Here is a 19,992-nt window from a genome sequence, read left to right as displayed (position 1 = left end):
AACATTCTCCCTGTGTCTGCATGGGTTTCCTCCGGGTGACAGTCTATGAGGAGTGTGGTGTGTTTTCTCTGTGTCTGTGTGGGTTTCCTCCGGGTGAATGTCTGTGAGGAGTGTGGTGTGTTCTCCCTGTGTTTGTGTGGGTTTCCTCCGGGTGACTGTCTGTAAGGAGTGTGGTGTGTTCTCCCAGTTTCTGTGTGTGTTTCCTCCGGGTGACTGTCTATAAGGAGTGTGGTATGTTCTCCGTGTCTGTGTGGATTTCCTCCGGGTGACTGTCTGTGAGAAGTGTGGTGTGTTCTCCCTGTGTCTGTGTGTGTTTCCACCGGGTGATTGTCTGTGTGCAGTGTGGTGTGTTCTCTCTGTGTCTGTGTGGGTTTCCTCCAGGTGACTGTCTGTGAGGAGTGTGGTGTGTTCTCTCTGTGTCTGCGTGGGTGTCCTCCGGGTGATTGTTTGTAAGGAGTGTGGTGTGTTCTCCCTGTGTCTGTGTGGGTTTCCTCCGCATGACTGTCTGTGAGGAGTGTGGTGTGTTCTCTCTGTGTCTGTGTGGGTTTCCTCCGGGTGACTGTCTGTGAGGAGTGTGGTGTGTTCTCCCTGTGTCTGTGTGGGTTTCCTCCCGGTGACTGTCTGTGAGGAGTGTGGTGTGTTTTCTCTGTGTCTGTGTGTGTTTCCTCCGGGTGACTGTCTGTGAGGAGTGTGGTGTGTTCTCCCTGTGTCTGTGTGTGTTTCCTCCAGGTGACTGTCTGTAAGGAGTGTGGTGTATTCTCCCTGTGTCTGTTTCCTCCGGGTGATTGTCTGTGAGCAGTGTGGTGTGTTCTCTCTGTGTCTGTGTGGGTTTCCTCCAGGTGACTGTCTGTGAGGAGTGTGGTGTGTTCTCTCTGTCTCTGCATGGGTTTCCACTGGGAGACTGTCTGTAAAGAGTGTGGTGTGTTCTCCCTGTGTCTGTGTGAGTTTCCTCCGGGTGATTGTTTGTAAGGAGTGTGGTGTGTTCTCCCTGTGTCTGTGTGGGTTTCCTCCGGGTGACTGTATGTGAGGAGTGTGGTGTGTTCTCCCTGTGTCTGTGTTTGTTTCCTCCGGGTGACTGTCTGTGAGCAGTGTGGTGTGTTCTCTCTGTGTCTGTGTGGGTTTCCTCCAGGTGACTGTCTGTGAGGAGTGTGGTGTGTTCTCCCTGTGTCTGTGTGAGTTTCCTCCGGGTGATTGTTTGTAAGGAGTGTGGTGTGTTCTCCCTGTGTCTGTGTGGGTTTCCTCCGGGTGACTGTATGTGAGGAGTGTGGTGTGTTCTCCCTGTGTCTGTGTGTGTTTCCTCCGGGTGACTGTCTGTAAGGAGTGTGGTGTGTTCTCCCTGTGTCTGTGTGTGTTTCCTCCGGGTGATTGTCTGTGAGCAGTGTGGTGTGTTCTCTCTGTGTCTGTGTGGGTTTCCTCCAGGTGACTGTCTGTGAGGAGTGTGGTGTGTTCTCTCTGTGTCTGCGTGGGTTTCCTCCGGGTGATTGTTTGTAAGGAGTGTGGTGTGTTCTCCCTGTGTCTGTGTGGGTTTCCTCCGCGTGACTGTCTGTGAGGAGTGTGGTGTGTTCTCTCTGTCTCTGCATGGGTTTCCTCTGGGAGACTGTCTGTGAGGAGTGTGGTGTGTTCTCCCTGTGTCTGTGTGGGTTTCCTCCGGGTGACTGTCTGTGAGGAGTGTGGTGTGTTCTTCCTGTGTCTGTGTGGGTTTCCTCCCGGTGACTGTCTGTGAGGAGTGTGGTGTGTTCTCCTTGTGTCTGTGTGGGTTTCCTCCGGGTGACTGTCTGCGAGGAGTGTGGTGTGTTCTCCCTGTGTCTGTGTGGGTTTCCTCCGGGTGACTGTCTGTGAGGAGTGTGGTGTGTTTTCTCTCTGTTTGTGTGGGTTTCCTCCGGGTGACTGTCTATGAGGAGTGTGGTGTGTTTTCCTTGTGTCTGTGTGGGTTTCCTCTGGGTGACTGTCTGTGAGGAGTGTGGTGTGTTCTCCCTGTGTCTGTGTGGGTTTCCTCCGGGTGACTGTCTGTGAGGAGTGTGGTGTGTTTTCTCTGTGTTTGTGTGGGTTCCCTCCGGGTGACTGTTTGTGAGGAGTGTGGTGTGTTTTCTCTGTGTCTGTGTGGGTTTCCTCCGGGTGACTGTCTGTGAGGAGTGTGGTGTGTTTTCTCTGTGTCTGTGTGGGTTTCCTCCGGGTAACTGTCTGTGAGGAGTGTGGTGTGTTTTCTCTGTGTTTGTTTGGGTTTCCTCCGGGTGACTGTCTGTGAGGAGTGTGGTGTGTTTTCTCTGTGTTTGTGTGGGTTTCCTCCGGGTGACTGTCTGTGAGGAGTGTGGTGTGTTCTCTCTGTGCCTGTGTGGGTTTCCTCCGGGTGATTGTCTGTGAGGAGTGTAGTGTGTTCTCTCTTTGTTTGTGTGGGTTTCCTCCGGGTGCTCCGGTTTCCTCCCATGCTCCAAAAACACGTTGGTAGGTGGATTGGCTACTCAAAAATGTCCGTATGTGTTTGTGTGTGACGTAGCGAGTTGTGCAGAATGTGCTGGGTGGGCGGAGCTTAACTTAAGCAGCCAATGAGTGTCTATATCCCGCCCCCATTGAAAGTCAAAACTGGTACATTTCTGGAGGCGATAGTGAGACTGAAAGAAGTTACAGGAATAACCTGTAACTCTAGATGAGTTAAAAACACAAGGTTCAGGTGCAGAGAAAACACTAAAGGCTGATTTATGCTTTTGCATTGTCTCAATGCCAAGCCTATGTTGGACTCTGCGCAAGTGTCTTATGACATTGTGAGTGTTTACTTGTGCATTGGTTCACAAAGTAGTGATGTAGTAGAACTAGTTTTATGTGGCACACAAAAAAAACACTAATACAAAGCCCACATGTTTTTCCCATGACTTCCAGCTCGTTCCCGGACAGCGAGCATATATTGTTCCACTGGCATAAAAAGGCTGGCACACCACTGACTGTAGACCACTGCTGGTCCACCATTGGACCACTCAGATTACTGTCCTGTACAGGATAGAACTCATTTATAATCTCCTCAAACAGATTTTACATTCACAGAGACTTTTATTCTGGAAAACAAACTAATACAAATATTACCAACAACTCTGAGAGATATAATAATGAGTATGAGTCTGATATAAAATGATTAAATGATAAAAATGTTGACACTGTGCTGATTTAAATTATTTACTGATCTTATTTATAAAGAATAACAAAAAGAACCTAATGAAGGAACATATGCAAATCATACTGTGAATGGAAAAGTGCTAAAATGTGGCATTTTGTCTAAAATTCAATTTAATCAGCAGTGGTCCACCCAGAAAACGCTGTGTAAAACACTAGTGGACCTCCAACTTTGCCCTCAGTGGGTCAACAGTGGTCTGCCGTCTCCTTACTCTCAGGGTTGTTGCAAGTTTTTTTCTTTTCTTCCAGGGACGTCTGTATTTTTCCTTTGTTTAACCTTTTTATTCATCCTGTGATGTTCAAACCAATGTGTGAGGAAATCTCTGGTGGTGAATCTGCTGCTGACTGCATCTCTGTAGTGTGGAGGAGTTCATATTCTTGGACTTCCTTGGTTCAGCTTGATCCATGTTTGTACGACTGTGGAGTTGTTGCAGTCTGCGTTTGCGTGATTTGTATTTACATATCTACTGTGCAGGGTCAATGTCAATGTATTGCTTACGGAGTAAGTTCAACACAGAAGCATAAATTGGGCTTAATGCTCAGGAGGCAGCGACCTCTTCTGGTCTGGTGGGGAAACACCTTGGGTGAAAGTGACAGTTGATAAAAATCATTAATTTTATATTTTTGGCCATTTATGCTGTGTTCAGTGTCAAACTCATTAATGAAATTCTGTTAAAAGACTGGGGAACCAAGAGTGACACTACTGTCTTTTCGCTGTTGATCAAAGATGCACTATCCAAGATTTTGCCAGCAGAGATTACACTAGTGCCTTGTGAGCAGGCCTTGTGAGCTGTAAGCCAATCATGACTGATTTTAAAGTCATTAAATCTCCTTGAATTTTCTCACTTCTGTTCAGAAACAGCTTAAAATTATCACAAGTGCAGCACAGCACCATAAACTTTAGCAGTAAATAGAACAGATCTCTGAGGAAATAATGATCATTTACTGTCTTGATAGTGAACTGAAATACTGGACACAAGCTGCAGCTGTTTACTCCTACATTACACCAGACATTACAAAGATAAATTCCACTGCTATACCTCAGATCTAAAACATTACTCTTACTATGGCATTCATCTGGTATGTAACTTTTTTCCACCAAAGAGAGTGAAATTGTGGATGCTGCCAGAGTGGATGACTGTTAGTGTAGTTACACAGTGTACTTTGGTACTCTGTTCAACTTTTTAACATTTATATAATAATTTATTAACCATCTTAGTAAACTCATTAAAATCTTCCACATTTAGTTGTATATTGATTTCTCTTAAAGTATTTATCATCATCATCCTTCATCATCATCTGTGGTTATCAGTGCGGGGCTCAGTGAAGATTCACTCATTTTGCTTTTAAGCAAAAGTATATAGATTAGTATGACCAGACATTCTCATTTTGCAGGACATGTCCTCTTTTTTGGACATAAAAAATGCGTCTGGCCTGGATATATTTTGCTGTCTGCAGGCTTTCCTCCAATCCTTGACATCAAGTGTTCAAGGGGCCAGGGAGCAGAGAGCAGAAGGAGGACACTTCATTGCTCATCTTCAAGTTCGTACAATACTACGGCTTCAACTCCATTTACTAGTTTCAGCTGAGCTCCACTCAACATTACAATGATTCACTAGAATACCCCCTGTTAACTGATCAAGTACTTCTTGGTGATAAAATGAGGTGTGTCCTTTTAGTAACCTTAAAATACATCATAGTTAAACTTGTGTTTTCTGGTGTAAACGTGTCACTAGTATATCAATGGTATGAATAGAAAAAACTCTCATAAATTGTCAGGAACTGTCAATATTTTAAAATAGTTTATTAGTCATTGTTTATGCCCAAATGTTGAGTGAAAATAAATCAGGCCACAAAGTTTAATCGTCTTGTTAAATCTTTTGAAGCAGTTGATTATTCCATATTAGTCTTCAAAATATTGTTTTTCCTCACAGAGCTACCAGCTGGTTTAGACATGATCTCTGAGACAGACAGCAGTGTGTGGCCCCTGGGATAAAAGAAATCAGAATTCCTCCAGTGACTAAGGGAGTCCCTTGGGGTTCACTCCTGTTATTTAATATTTAATTTAAGTTGTGTAGTAATAATTTTGTAAGTATGACCATGCACAAACTCACCTCATCCCTATATATATATATATATATATATATATATACTATGATCTCACATCTTTACTGTGTCAAACAAACTCACTGCATTTACCTCACGAGACAGACCTCATCGACTGATTCACAATGTGAGCCCGCTCCTCCGATCTGAGTTCATTCTGCTGATCCTCTGCCTCATATTTGGAGCTGCATTCGGCCACCGTCATACCCTCAGTTTCCCGCAAAGCCTCGGTTTCTGCTTCTCTGTGACCGGTGCCCAGACTGAACCCCCACCTCTGTCTACATAGTCAGCACGGCCCGAGCCTATTATCCCCCCCTCTCCAGCTAAACAGCTACAGGACTGCCTTGTGTTTGGGGATGAACTCTGCCATTGTCATGCCTGTTTCCCCAGTGGTTGTGAAGATGTTAATTAATTAAATCAAAAGATAATCAAAAGAGACAGACTGGTCCTGCCATGAGGAAAGTGACACTGTGCTGTGTTGTGTGTGCAACCCTCTTTTTAAAGGGAATGAAAGGAGTGAATCTGATTCAATAAAACTTGGACACTTTGGTGTTTTATGTCGTGCCCACCCAGCTGGCCACCAACATCAAAAGACGTTGATATCTGGTTGAATGTTGGTCGTGACGTCGAATGAGCAAAATTTTATGTCAGGGTAACGTCTAATACCAATGTCAAATTGATGACATATGACACTGATATTTTGTTAGTTTTAAGTCATGTTGTTATGTAACCACAACCCAACATCTAACAAACATCATATCCTCATGTCAAATAGACGGAAAATACCAACATTTAGTTGTAAGGTATGGTGACCAAATCCAAACATCTCACAAACGTCTGAATTTTAACATCAGTTCAACCTGCCATTCAAACATCAATAGACATTCAAACTTTGTTGGTTTTAAGTAGTGATGTTATGTAACCAAAATCCAACAACTTCCAAACGTCACATCCTGATGTCAAATTGACGTAAATTACCAACATTAAATTGTAAGGTATGGTGACCAAATCCCAACATCTGATAAACGTCTGAATTTTAACGTCAGTTCAACCTGCCATTCTAACATCAATAGACGTTGAAAATTTGTTGGTTTTTGTGATGGGAAAATGCAGATTAACACTAATGAGTAATGGTTAATAATAACTAATGACATAATATATTCAGGGAGTAATGGTTTTGATTAATCTTGATTAATTTTACTAAATTATGTAGGCCTTAGTGCTTGAAGGGACTCATTGCATTGTGTGGTTACAGTGAGCTGTGGGAGGAAGGCGCTGAGCAGATTAGAAGGAAGGCAGTCAACAACTGAAGGACATCTCTCACCATTTTTCCTGGCAGCTATAAAATTGGAGATAATGAGGCACCAATAAGGGAACGTTTGGGTTAATGGAACGAGACATGATGTAATAATGGTGTACGTGACTGGGGTCCTATATATGGCTTGGATTTGTTCAATAAACTCAAGAGATAAAAGAGAATCTTTGACTGCATGTCTTATTCCTCTCTTTTACCCAAAGAATTATTTGAGCATCAATCTTCCTTCCTGGTGATACTTAGACAGATTAATTTGAGATTTGCCATAACAATTTGGGGGCTCATTGTCTGGGATATCTCGTGTGTCTGGTGTCTTCCGAGCGGGGAAAAAAGGCAGATCCATCCATCCACCAGAAGCCTCCAGAGTGGGGAGGTGGCTCCGTTTCGGGTCCACCGGCACCGCTGATATTGAACTTGGCACGGGACACCAGGAGGGAACACCGATTGAACCGCGGTAAGATGTTGATGATTGTATGTTTCCAGAGCTGATGAGCTCCTAGGGCAGGACATTTTATTGAGTAAGGTGCCTTTAGAAAGAGTCCGCTAGAGAGGAACATACAGGTGACATCAGGTTTGTTTCTATGGGAGAAACAAGAGCAGTTTCTATGAGATAAACAGAAAAAAAAGAGTTTTATCAACCTGGGGTTGGTATAAAAAAAAAATAATAATAATAATATATATGCATATAAGGGGTTTTTCTTTCAATTTTGATGAATTAGTTCAATTAACTTGGGATTTATTTTAAAATACAATTATGGGGTGTTGTTACAGCAAAACGGCCCAGAAACAGGCTGAGGAAAAAGATCAAATTAATAAGGCTGCATCACAATACAGATACATGCTGAAGGAGTATGGCCCGAGCAGTGTGAGGCAGATGGGAGAATGGGTTAAACTGGGGTTTCCTGAGGGAGGAAGTTTCAGTCCAAATCAGTTGGAACGGTTGACAGATGAATTAACACAAAGAGCAGGAGACTGAAATACTCAGACAGAATATTCAGCTTAGTGGGTGTGGGTGTTGTAAAAAACTTCCAGAGCCGTTTGTAGCGGACCGGCAGGCGCTACAAATGTGGAAGGGAGAAGCAGATAAAAGAATTCAGAAAAAGAACAGAAATGCAAGGAAGAGAGATGTTAATGAGGATGTTAAACCAAATGTTTGTGCTGATTCACCAATATCTAACGATTGTGCAAATGTTTGTGCTGTTCTTCCATGTACTCCCGTGCCTGTTCTGGCCCCTCCACCCTCTCCTGAGTATGGCCTATACCCGAAGATCAACTGGGACCTGGACGTGAATCCACATCGCCCAGCGCACGCCTCAGCTCCTCCTCTTCCTCCGCATTCACCTGCACTCCCTCCACCCACCATGATGCAACCAACCGCTCAACAACAGCTGCAGACTCCACCAAGGGCCCCTCCCATCCAGGCAGCGCGAGAGATAAGGGCGAGGGAGGACGAGACTGATGAGGAAGCAGAGCCACTGTTCCCAGGCCCTCCCTCTCCAGACATGCTTGAGAGAATCACAAAGTCGAGCGTAAAGCCCAAAGCCAGAAAAAAGGAGATTGCGCCTACTAAGCATGAAACTTCAGCTTCAGGGAGAACGACAAAGGAGACGAGATTCCCGGCCTAGTCGAGGCCATGAACCAGTTTACCATGCCGATGGTTGAATTTCCGATGGGTGAAACTATCGGACAGGTGTTCGGACCATGGACTTTTGCTGAGATCAAAGAGGTGGCCGCTTCTCTCCCTGAGGTCACTGATGGAGGAGAGGAATTCTGCAAATGCTTAAAACAGTTCTGTGAGACTTTCCGTCCAAGCCTACACGAGCTGGGAAGAGTGCTGGCCGTACGGATGGGAGTTGATTGGACGAGAGTGCAAAAAGATCTCATGACTGGAGTGGACATTCAATCCAACAGGACAGAGTTGGGTCAGGCGTATCTCACCAAATTTGATGCATTGTGCGGACGCATCAAAGGGAGGTATCCGCTCCAACACGACCCACGAAGAATTGCAGAGTGCAAACAACAGCCAGACGAATCAGCACGGCCCTTCCTTTCTCACCTTCTGGAGGTGACAAGGAAACATGGAGGCGGCGGACCACCAACGGAGGATTGGGAGACTGCGGACATAACAGCCTGTGAAAGCCAGCTGAAATATCAATTTGTGTGCGGGTTACGCCCAGATCTACGTGCCAGTGTTGAAACCAAATGTTTAGATCTGGACGTGGGCCGACTGAAACAGGTGGAAAAGTATGCAGTGCATGCAGAAAAACTCCTGAACACCAAGAGAGAAAAACGACGAGAAAATGAGGAGCGCAAACTGGTTGATGCACAGTTAGCATTGTGGAAGCAGGCAACGGACCACGATCAAAGAGGTGAGGGATGGCGCGGAGGTCGAGGCAGAGGTCAAGGATTTGGAAGAGGCCATGGCAGCACTGGCAGAAGCGCAGGGTGTTCATAAGGGACTGTCCCAACAGACACGGAGACCAGAGACAAGCCCCGCAAGCAATGGAGCCTTCCGACTGAGAGGAGGCCTTGGGGGTGGAGGAGCTGGATGGGGATAGAATGCCTGGACAAACACCAGAATCGAGAACAATTTTTATTATTAACACAAACTGATTCTTATGTTGTCATGCTTAGAATAGACAACAAACTCAGGCCACAGGATTAAATCCATTCTGGCTGCCACCCGATGTGAATGATATAAAACATAATGTAACTGTAAAAGAAAGACTTGAAACCTTTTACCCACTCCCACAATTAGAACTAGAGAAGATTATCACCTCCGCAAACTGTACAACTTGCACACTTGATGCAATTCCCACAAAGTTGCTCAAAGAAGTACTACCAGCTATTATTGATCCTCTTTTAACTATAGTAAACTCATCCCTTAGTCTGAGCCATGTACCCAAAGCTTTTAAACTAGCAGTTATTAAGCCTATGATCAAGAAACCAAATCTTGATGCTAGTACACTGTCTAATTACAGGCCTATTTCTAATTTGCCATTTCTGTCCAAGATCTTAGAAAGAGCTGTGGCCCAACAACTTAGTTCATATCTACATAAGAATCATATATATGAAAAATTCCAATCTGGATTCAGGCAACATCATAGTACAGAGACAGCTCTAGTCAAGATAACAAATGATCTTCTTCTTGCCTCTGATCAAGGCCACATATCCCTGTTGGTGCTTCTTGACCTAAGCACAGCCTTCGATACAATAGACCACAATATTCTCATAGAAAGGTTAGAAAACATGGTTGGAATCACAGGGACAGCCCTATTATGGTTCAAATCTTACTTAACGGAACGTTATCAATTTGTAAAAGTAAACAATCTAAATTCAAATTATTCTAAAGTAAGATTTGGAATTCCACAAGGCTCTATTTTAGGACCATTATTATTTACATTATACATGTTACCGCTAGGCACAGTTATAAGAAACCATGACATTAACTTTCACTGTTACGCGGACGACACACAATTGTATATTTCAGCCAAGCCCGATGACAAACACAGATTAAAGAAAATAGAGGACTGTGTAAAAGACGTGAAAGGCTGGATGTTGCGTAACTTCCTCCTTCTAAACAGCAACAAAACAGAGGTCCTGCTTTTGGGTCCAAAAGTGGCAAGAAATAAATTATCAGATTTAATTTTAAATCTCGCGGACTTTCCAGTTAAACCTGGTTCAGCAGCAAAAAATCTTGGTGTCATAATTGACCCGGATTTATCATTTGATCAACACATAGGTAGTATCACTAGGACAGCTTTTTTACATCTTCGCAATATTGCTAAGATTAGAAATGCCTTATCCCTTCAGGACGCAGAAACATTAGTACATGCCTTTATTACTTCAAGGCTTGACTACTGTAACGCACTACTGTCAGGATGCACCAGCAGCAATTTAAGAAAACTTCAACTAGTTCAAAATGCTGCAGCTAGGGTCCTCACTAAAACTAGAAAATTTGAACATATCAGCCCAGTTTTATCATCACTTCATTGGCTGCCTGTTAAATTCTGCATTGACTACAAAATTTTGTTATTAACATATAAAGCTCTACATGGGCTTGCTCCTGAATATCTTCAAGATACAATTTCCTATTATGAGCCTCCACGTTCATTCAGATCACAGAATACTGGATTTTTAATTGTTCCCAGAATTCAGAAGGCCTCAGCTGGGGGAAGAGCCTTTTCTTATAAAGCCCCCCAACTCTGGAATGATCTTCCAGAAAATGTTCGGGACTCAGACACAGTCCCAATCTTCAAATCTAGGCTAAAAACTCTTTTGTTTAGTTTATCTTTTGGTAGCTAATGCTCCCCCATAGATAAAGGCGGCAGATTCGGGGGGTCCATGGACACAGGGAATTATAGTAAACTGAGACGCTGGTGCTGTCATCCCGCCGCTTCTTGCAATCACTCAGGTTTGTTGACGGTGGAGCGGAGGGATGCCAGTGTTTCAGGATGCTCCCGTGTCTGTGTGTCCTCCTGGTTCTCTCCTTTTAGTTAAAGCTGTCATAGTCAGATCTGCCGGAGTCATTAGCCACACTCTGGAAATTTTCATATTTTCTACTTTACAAACACAAAACAGTTCAAAACTAATTCCATCCCTTTACATCTTTCCGAGTAAACGACTGCCCACCTGTCTGTCTGGACACTGATGGATGACTGTCGAGATCCTCCTCCACGACTCAGACCAGCTGCCCACGCTCCAGCAACCACCAAGTGCCTTGAAGCTGTCCCTACACTGAAGTTCTCATGGACTACTAAATATTATCACCAGTAGATTGACCAGAGGAGGATGGGTCACCCCTTGTGAGCCTTGGTTCCTCCCAAGGTTTCTTCCTCAGCTGGGGGAGTTTTTCCTTGCCACTGTTGACCCTGGCTTGCTCACTTGAGGGTTTTACATTTGTTTTTACATTTCATGTCAAATCTTTGGCTTACTGGAATTCTGTGAAGCTGCTTTGTGACAACATCAGTTGTGAAAAGTGCTATATAAATAAATTTGATTTGATTTGATTTGATTTAGAATAAAGATGACAGTAGCAAGGATAGAATTTAGCTTTTAGTAGATTCACGAGCAACCACTTTTGAGCTTCATGTTTTTCAATTAGACCTCAGCATAAGGGTGTTTGGCCAAAGTTACAGATGTAGTAAGATGAGTCTTTAGGATGCTCCGTGCAGACAGAGAAAAAAAATGCATTTTTGTTTTCTAAGTTTCACCCAATTAACCTCCTGGGTAGGGATTTAGGGATTTAATGTGTAAATTGAGTATTTTATGTATACTGAGTCTAGGTGGGCATCGAGGTCTGTGTGGAGGATACAGTGGTGTATGTCATGGTGAAGCAGGCACGTTGCTTGCTGTTAAACATATGAGTGGAAGCTGGGAAAGCTTGGCTTTATCAGCAGATTTACTGTCCACTGTTAAGTCTAAATTTCTAAATTCCACTGACCTCCTTACAGACTGGGTCGATGTCATGTCAGTAGAGGACCTTCATCACACTGTGCACATGTATGAAGGGCCTGATGCAGATTAACACTAAGGAGTAATGGTTAATAATAACTAATGACATAATATATTTAGGGAGTAATGGTTTTGATTAATCTTGATTAATTCTTACTAAATTATATAGGCCTTAGTGCTTGAAGGGACTTATTGCATTGTGTGGTTACGGTGACCTGTGGGAGGAAGACGCTGAGCAGATTAGAAGGAAGGCAGTCAACAACTGAAGGAAATCTCTCACCATTTTTACTGGCTGCTATAAAATTGGAGATAATGAGGCACCAATAAGGGAATGTTTGGGTTGATGGAATGAGACATGATGTAATAATAGTGTACGTGACTGGGGTCCTATATATGTCTTGGATTTGTTCAACAAACTCGAGAGATAAGAGAGAATCTCTTTTCCCCAAAGAATTCTTTCAGCATCAATCTTCCTTCCTGGTGATACTTAGAGAGAGAGATTCATTTTAGATTTGCCATAACAGTTTTAATTTGTGATGTTATGTAACCAAAATCCAACATCTTCCAAACGTCACATCCTGATGTCAAATTGACGTAAAATACCAACATTTAGTTGTAAAGTGTGGTGACCAAATCCCAATGTCTGAGTTTAACCATCAGTTCAACCTGCCATTCTAACATCAATAGACGTTGAAAATTTGTTGGTTTTAAGTCATCCTGATATCAAATTTACGTAAAATACCAACAAATAGTTTTAATGTATGGTGACCAAAGCCCAACACCTTGTAAACGTCAGTCTTCTAACGTCAGTTCAGTATGCCATTCTAACATCAATAGATGTTGAAAATTTGGTTGTTTTAGTTGTGATGTTATGTAACCAAAATCCAACATCTTCCAAACGTCACATCCTGATGTCAAATTGACATAAAATACCAACATTTAGTTGTAAGGTATGGTGACCAAATCCCAACGTTTGATAAACGTCCGAATTTCAATGTCAGTTCAACCTGCCATTCTAACATCAATAGATGTTGATAATTTGTTGGTTTTAAGTTGTGATGTTATGTAACGAAAATCCAACATCTTCCAAACGCCACATCCTGATGTCAAATTAACGTAAAATACCAACAAATAGTTAAAATGTATGGTGACCAAATCCCAACATCTGATAAACTTCAGAAATTTAATGTCAGCTCAATGTGCCATCCTAACATCAATAGACATTGAAAATGTGTTGGTTTTATGTAGTGATGTTATGTAACCAAAATCCTACATCTTCCAAATGTCACATCCTGATGTCAAATTGACATAAACTACCATCATTTAGTTGTAAGGGATGGTGACCAAATCCCAACGTCTGATAAACTTCTGAAATTTAATGTCAGCTCAATGTACCATCCTAACATCAATAGACGTTGAAAATTTGTTGGTTTTAATTTGTGCTATTATGTAACCAAAATCCAGCATCTTCCAAACATCACATCCTGATGTCAAATTGACGTAAAATAACAACAAATAGTTTAAATGTATGGTGACCGAGACCCAACACCTTGTAAATGTCAGACTTCTAATGTCAGATCAACCTGCCATTCTAACATCAATAGACATTTAAAATTTGTTGATTTAAGTCATGATGTTAGGTAACCAAAATCCAACATTTGCCAAATGTCTCATCCTGATTTCAAGTTGATATAAAAAAAATGCCAACCATAAGTTAATATATATAATGTAGGGTGATCAAAACCCAATGCCTGGTAAACATTAGACTAACATCAACAGACATGATATTTTGTTGGTTTTAGCTTGTGGGGTTTAGTACTTCAAATTTAACATCATCTTGATGTAAAATACCTATATTTATTTGTGAGGTGTTGGTAACAAAAACCCAGTGTATGATAAAAATCATAATCTAAATGTCAACTCAATGTGACATTCTAACAACATTGGATATACTTAGTTGTTTTAACACGCAATATTCATTCATTTATTGAATGCTGCAGCACGCCTGGTCTTCAATCAGCCTAAAAGAGCACATGTCACGCCCCTATTAGTTGAGCTGCATTGGCTATCCTTTGCTGCTCGCATCAAATTTAAATCACTAATGATGGCCTTCAGAGTATTCACTGGTTCTGCTCCCATCTACCTCAATACACTCTTAAAACCATACGTTAGCGCCTGCCCTCTCCGTTCCTCAAAGAAGCGCCAACTAACACGACCAACCCCCCGTACAGGTCAGTTGAGGCTATTCTCATCTCTGGTACCACGCTGGTGGAATGAGCTTCCAAGCACTATCAGAGCAACAGGAACCCTCTCCACATTCAAGAAATCCTTGAAAACCCAGCTCTTCCGAGAGTATCTTTTGCACTGAATGTCTTTCTTTAATGCACTTATTACTTCCTGCATATTGCACTTAATGTAAGGTATTTTGTATAATTTGTGCTGTAGTTCGAATGTTAGATCCTCTTTTGTAAGTCGCTTTGGATAAAAGCGTCTGCCAAATGCATAAATGTAAATGTAAATGTAAATGAATGTAACTGCATATCCACTTTAGGGTTGCAGTGGGTCTGGAGCCTACCTGGAATCACTGGGGCACTTGTCCTTCACAGGGCAACACACACTCATTCACACACTTATACCTATGGACAGTTTTGAGTAGCCAACTGAGCTACCAACATGTGTTTTTGGACCGTGGGAGCAAATTGGAGCATCTGGAGAAAACCCACATGAACACAAGGAAAACGCAGCCAACTAATCACAGACAGTCATGCGGAGCAAGGCTTGAATCCACAACTGCAGCACCCTAGATTTGTGTGACAGTGGACACTACCTGTTGCAGTCCCAAGTTGAATGTTATAAAACCAAAATCCAGTGTCTTCCAAACATCATTCTGACGCCATACTGAAATTAATTAATTAATTCATTCATTGTCTGTAATTGCTTATCCAGTTCAGGGTCGCACTGTGTCCTGAGCCTACCCGGAATTACTGGGAGCAAGGCAGGAACACACCCTGGAGGGGTCGCCAGTCCTTTGCAGAGTGACACACACTCATACATTCACACCTACGTACACCTTTGAGTCGCCAATCCACCTAACAATGTGTGTTTTTGGACCTTGGAAGGAAACCGGAACAAGCTGCAATGTTAAGAAACCAAAATACAGTGTCTTCAAAACATTATTCTGATGCCTAATTGACATAATACAACAAAATTCAGTTGTGTGATACCATGACCAAAATCCAAATCTTCCAAATGTCACATTCAACTTAAAGATAGAGGAAGTGTTATTATAATATAATGGGTGTATTTTAATGTAAAATTATAGAACAAGAAATCATTAAAATCATTTAAAATTAGTTTGAGGAGATCAAAAACTACTGAGATGTTCTTCAATGGGCAATAATCTGAGCAGTCCAAATGGTGGACCAGCAGTGGCCTACCATCAGTGGGTTACCAACATTTTCAAGCCATTGGATAGGTATAGATGTATGGCATAGGTATATGCTTGCCATCTTAAGAATACAAAACACACTGTAAAAAATTGCTGTAGCGAGTTTGCTACTATATTGTACTGTATTTTTAAATACAGTATTTTACTGTGTATTGCAAATGCATCCTGTGTAACGGACTGGAAGCAGCAATGAAGCAACTAGCTTTACAGTATTTCACTGTGAGCTGGGGAGGCTGAGGACTGCATATGGCATCTAAAGGTGAGTAACTTATTTACATTATTTATTTATCAATTATTTTATTATTTTGGCAACGAAAATATAGCTTAGATTGTTCCAAAATCACATTCGTGTTTTTTGGGGTGTTTTTTCCCTCCTTTAGGCAATGGTACAATTAATTTTTTAATGTCAGTTGTAGGCCTCACTACAAAACAAAACCAGAACAGAACAAGATAATACTTTTCATCCAAATAAAAAAAGAGAAAGAATTGTTTTTTTGTTGTTGTTTTTTTTTCTTCATTACACCGCACCCCTGAAATGGACAAGCTTAAAAGATGATGATGATGATTTTTGTGTTAATATTGTTAGCGGGAACGGGGCTAACGGTTCTCTCGGCGCGGGGTGGTGAGAACGGAGGGTGAGAGAGATGAAAAGGAAGAGACGTATACAGAGGCTGCAAGCGACGTCGTACTTTAGGGATTTTGGAATAACAGTAATGAGTAAATGTATGTTTTAATCATACAGCTCTAAACGTTTCCAAGCACATTGTCTTGGTACTGCTTTTTAGCAAGATAGATGGTGCTAGTTATGATAGCCGCTAACATTTAACCAGCTAACTCCTGTGGAATTTGCACACTTGTTTGCTCCCAAAAAATGTTAATGTTTTATCGTCGTCAACTGGCGCTTCCCCTGTCAAATTAGTCCATTGGAGGGGATTGGAGCCTGAGATATCACCAGTTTTGTTACAAGCAGGAGGCTGAGGGAAAGGTAGGAGAGAAGAAGTGGGAAGAAAACAAAGAGGGCATTCTGCTCCATTGAAACAGGCTGATGGTGAAAGCACAGGTCAGTCTTAGCATTATTTATTTATATTTAGTGCAGTAGAGATCACCAGGAAGAGAACAATAATTTAACTGTACAAACAATTGTAAACTCAAAGTCCAGTTTTGGGCTTCTTGCGGGTACTATTCGAGTTTTAGTTAGCTAGCAGAGTAATGCTTTTTAAAGAAGAGAACGGAGGGAAATATAAACATAGAGATGAAAAGGGATTCTGGTCATTGATATTGGTCAGTTTGGTACAATTAGCTATGTTCATTATAATAGAGAATTGTAAACATAGAGCATGTAAATATTAGCTACAGACAAACTCCATTCCAGATTAATAGCTAATACATAATTGGAGTGTCAGGTGTGAATGAGGTGCAAGATGGGGGACGATTTTGCTGTGAAATAAATTTTACTTTGTGCAGTATTGAGAATTATAGGCTACTGTATTTTGCTGCAGAATTTTGAGCTCCATTCTATGGAGCTCCTAAAGGGACTGGGGAAAAAAAATAGACTTTTGCATTCCCTTGCAAATTCCCAGAAATGCATGGTGTAGCAACCGGCTCGCGAGCTCCACAGCCATGTCTGTGGAGCTCTGTCTTTTACACCCTCCATCTTGTTATTGAATGACCAGATTTTTGCGAGAGACTTTGCTTGGCAAAGGTTTTTAGTTAAGATAGCTTGACCCCTACCCCAGTAAATAACAAAAAAAAAAAAAAAAAAAAAAAAAAAAAAAAAAAAAAAACAGCCATCCACATTTATAATTTCTTTCACGAAGCCGCCTATGTCTCATACACCTGTTAGTGTGGAGATACATGGAGCTACGGCGTTCTGACTTGCACTTTCAGGATGCTACCGAACGTATATAAACTTGTTGTTCACAACTTCCTCTGATGTTACGATTTGCACTGGCAACGAAACTGTGTGTTAGTAGAGATAAATAAATGAATATATATATATATATATATATATATATATATATATATATATATATATATATATATATATATATATATATATATATAACATTTGTTTCAAGTGGCTGGATTTCCCTGGAAACTGCAGTGTCCTGATGTGTTGACTGAGCCACAAAGACATCATCATAAACGTGTATCATAAAACATTTGCAAAGGAGTGCAAATGTATTTGCAAGGGAACACAAAAATAAGTGCTAAGGAACACAATTATGTTTGTGAGGGAAAACAAATATTTGTGAGGGAACGCAAAATCAGTAGTCTTTTTTTTTTTTTCTTTTTTTTTTCCCCAGTCCCTTATGGGGCTCCGTACCATTCCACATCTGATTTGAGACTCCCGTTTTTGTTATTTAGTTTATAGTCAGATTTTGAAGGGAAGAACCCATTTGCTAGCCAGGTAGACAAAACTAGTAAATTAATTAGCTTGGATAAGTGTTTATGTGTGTACATTTTAATTGTTTATCGGAGTTTAGTTAAGAGTATTGCATTCAAAGTGTCTAAATACTAATTGTTTGCTACCAGTTCTGTGATCACAAATATAGTGTGTTGGTTTATGTAATGCATATGAAATGACATCTTATTTCTCTGTAATATATGTTTTAAATGTGGAGAGTCTCATCGTGCCATGACTTTCAGGAAGTTGGCTGCATTTAAGGCTCACATTTACAGGTATCATTAAAACAGCAAAACTGAAACTAGACCTAGGCTATATCATATAGGTTTTAATTTGACATGTCATTGAAAACGGCAAAGGTAAATGTTGAAGACTTAAAAGAATTTCTATTCTCATCATTTAGGCAAGTGCCACAGCTGCTGATTTTGAAACCCTTAACCTGCCTGTGAGTCCTCAGATGTTTATTCTGGGTATGTACATGGGTTGGACAATGAAACTGAAACACCTGGTTTTAGACCACAATAATTTATTGGTATGGTGTAGGGCCTCCTTTTGCGGCCAATACAGTGTCAATTCGTCTTGGGAATGACATATACAAGTCCTGCACAGTGATCAGAGGGATTTTAAGCCATTATTCTTGCAGGATAGTGGCCAGGTCACTACGTGATGCTGGTGGAGGAAAACGTTTCCTGACTCGCTCCTCCAAAACACCCCAAAGTGGCTCAATAATATTTAGATCTGTGTGCAGGCCATGGGCGATGTTCAACTTCACTTTCATGTTCATCAAACCAATCTTTCACCAGTCTTGCTGTGTGTATTGGTGCATTGTCGTCCTGATACATGGCACAGCCTTCAGGACACAGTGTTTGAACCATTGGATGCACATGGTCCTCCAGAATGGTTCGGTAGTCCTTGGCAGTGACGCACCCATCTAGCACAAGTATTGGGCCAAGGGAATGCCATGATATGGCAGCCCAAACCATCACTGATCCACCCCCATGCTTCACTCTGGGCATGCAGCACTCGGGTGGTACACTTCTCTGGGGATTCTCCACACCGTAACTCTCCCAGATGTGGGGAAAACAGTAAAGGTGGACTCATCAGAGAACAATACATGTTTCACATTGTCCACAGCCCAAGATTTGCGCTCCTTGCACCATTGAAACCGACGTTTGGCATAGGCATGAGTGACCAAAGGTTTGGCTATAGCAGCCCGGCTATGTATATTGACCCTGTGGAGCTCCCAACAGACAGTTCTGGTGGAAACAGGAGAGTTGAGATGCACATTTAATTCTGCCATGATTTGGGCAGCTGTGGTTTATGTTTTTTGGATACAATCCGGGTCAGCACCCGAACATCCCTTTCAGACGGCTTCCTCTTGCGTCCACAGTTAATCCTGTTGGATGTTTTTCGTCCTTCTTGGTGGCATGCTGACATTACCCTGGATACAGTGGCTCTTCATACATCACAAAGACTTGCTGTCTTGGTCACAGATGTGCCAGCAAGACGTGCACCAACAATTTGTCCTCTTTTGAACTCTGATATGTCACCCATAACGTTGTGTGCATTGCAATATTTTGAGCAAAACTGTGCTCTTACCCTCTGCTAACTGAACCTTCACACTCTTCTCTTACTGGTGCAATGTGCAATTAATGAAGATTGGCCACCAGAAAACTCCCACACTAAAATGACAGGTGTTTCAGTTTCATTGTCCAACCCCTGTATATATAATTGCAAAATTTGTCAAAATTCTCCAGAATGACAAAAGTTTAAGAAACATTTGAATTATAATTACAGTGGAAATTTTTAACCAATGCAAGATGTTTGCTGACAGTGGAAGGACAAGTGACCTATGTTTGCTCAAGCCTCCATTAATTTCTCCTTTCCCCTATTCTCCTTTTACTAAAATTTAAATTTCAATCTCCTATATCAACAGGAAATTTAATGTATAATTGAGTTAATCCAGAAGTTTGTTGTATTCTTTGTATTTTTTTTATTTCTCTCTCTACTTGTTTTCTTCCTTCTCTCAATTAAACTAGCCTCTATTTCATGTTATCTTACCTGTAATTAAAAGTATTAATAAATATAAAAACCTTGAAA

The 19,992-nt window shown here is 41.6% G+C and overlaps 1 protein-coding gene across 1 annotated transcript in view; it reads right to left on the bottom strand.

The window, feature by feature from the left end:
• LOC136699110 (NACHT, LRR and PYD domains-containing protein 9-like) overlaps positions 1-19,992 on the bottom strand; it is a 78,130-nt gene that overhangs the window by 44,134 nt on the left and 14,004 nt on the right. The window lies entirely within an intron of this gene.

Source organism: Hoplias malabaricus, chromosome 6, assembly GCF_029633855.1.
Source record: "Hoplias malabaricus isolate fHopMal1 chromosome 6, fHopMal1.hap1, whole genome shotgun sequence".
NCBI classification, from domain to species: Eukaryota; Metazoa; Chordata; class Actinopteri; order Characiformes; family Erythrinidae; genus Hoplias; species Hoplias malabaricus.
The sequence above is the reverse complement of the archived record's forward strand: the minus strand, read 5'-3'. Positions and strand labels throughout refer to the sequence as shown.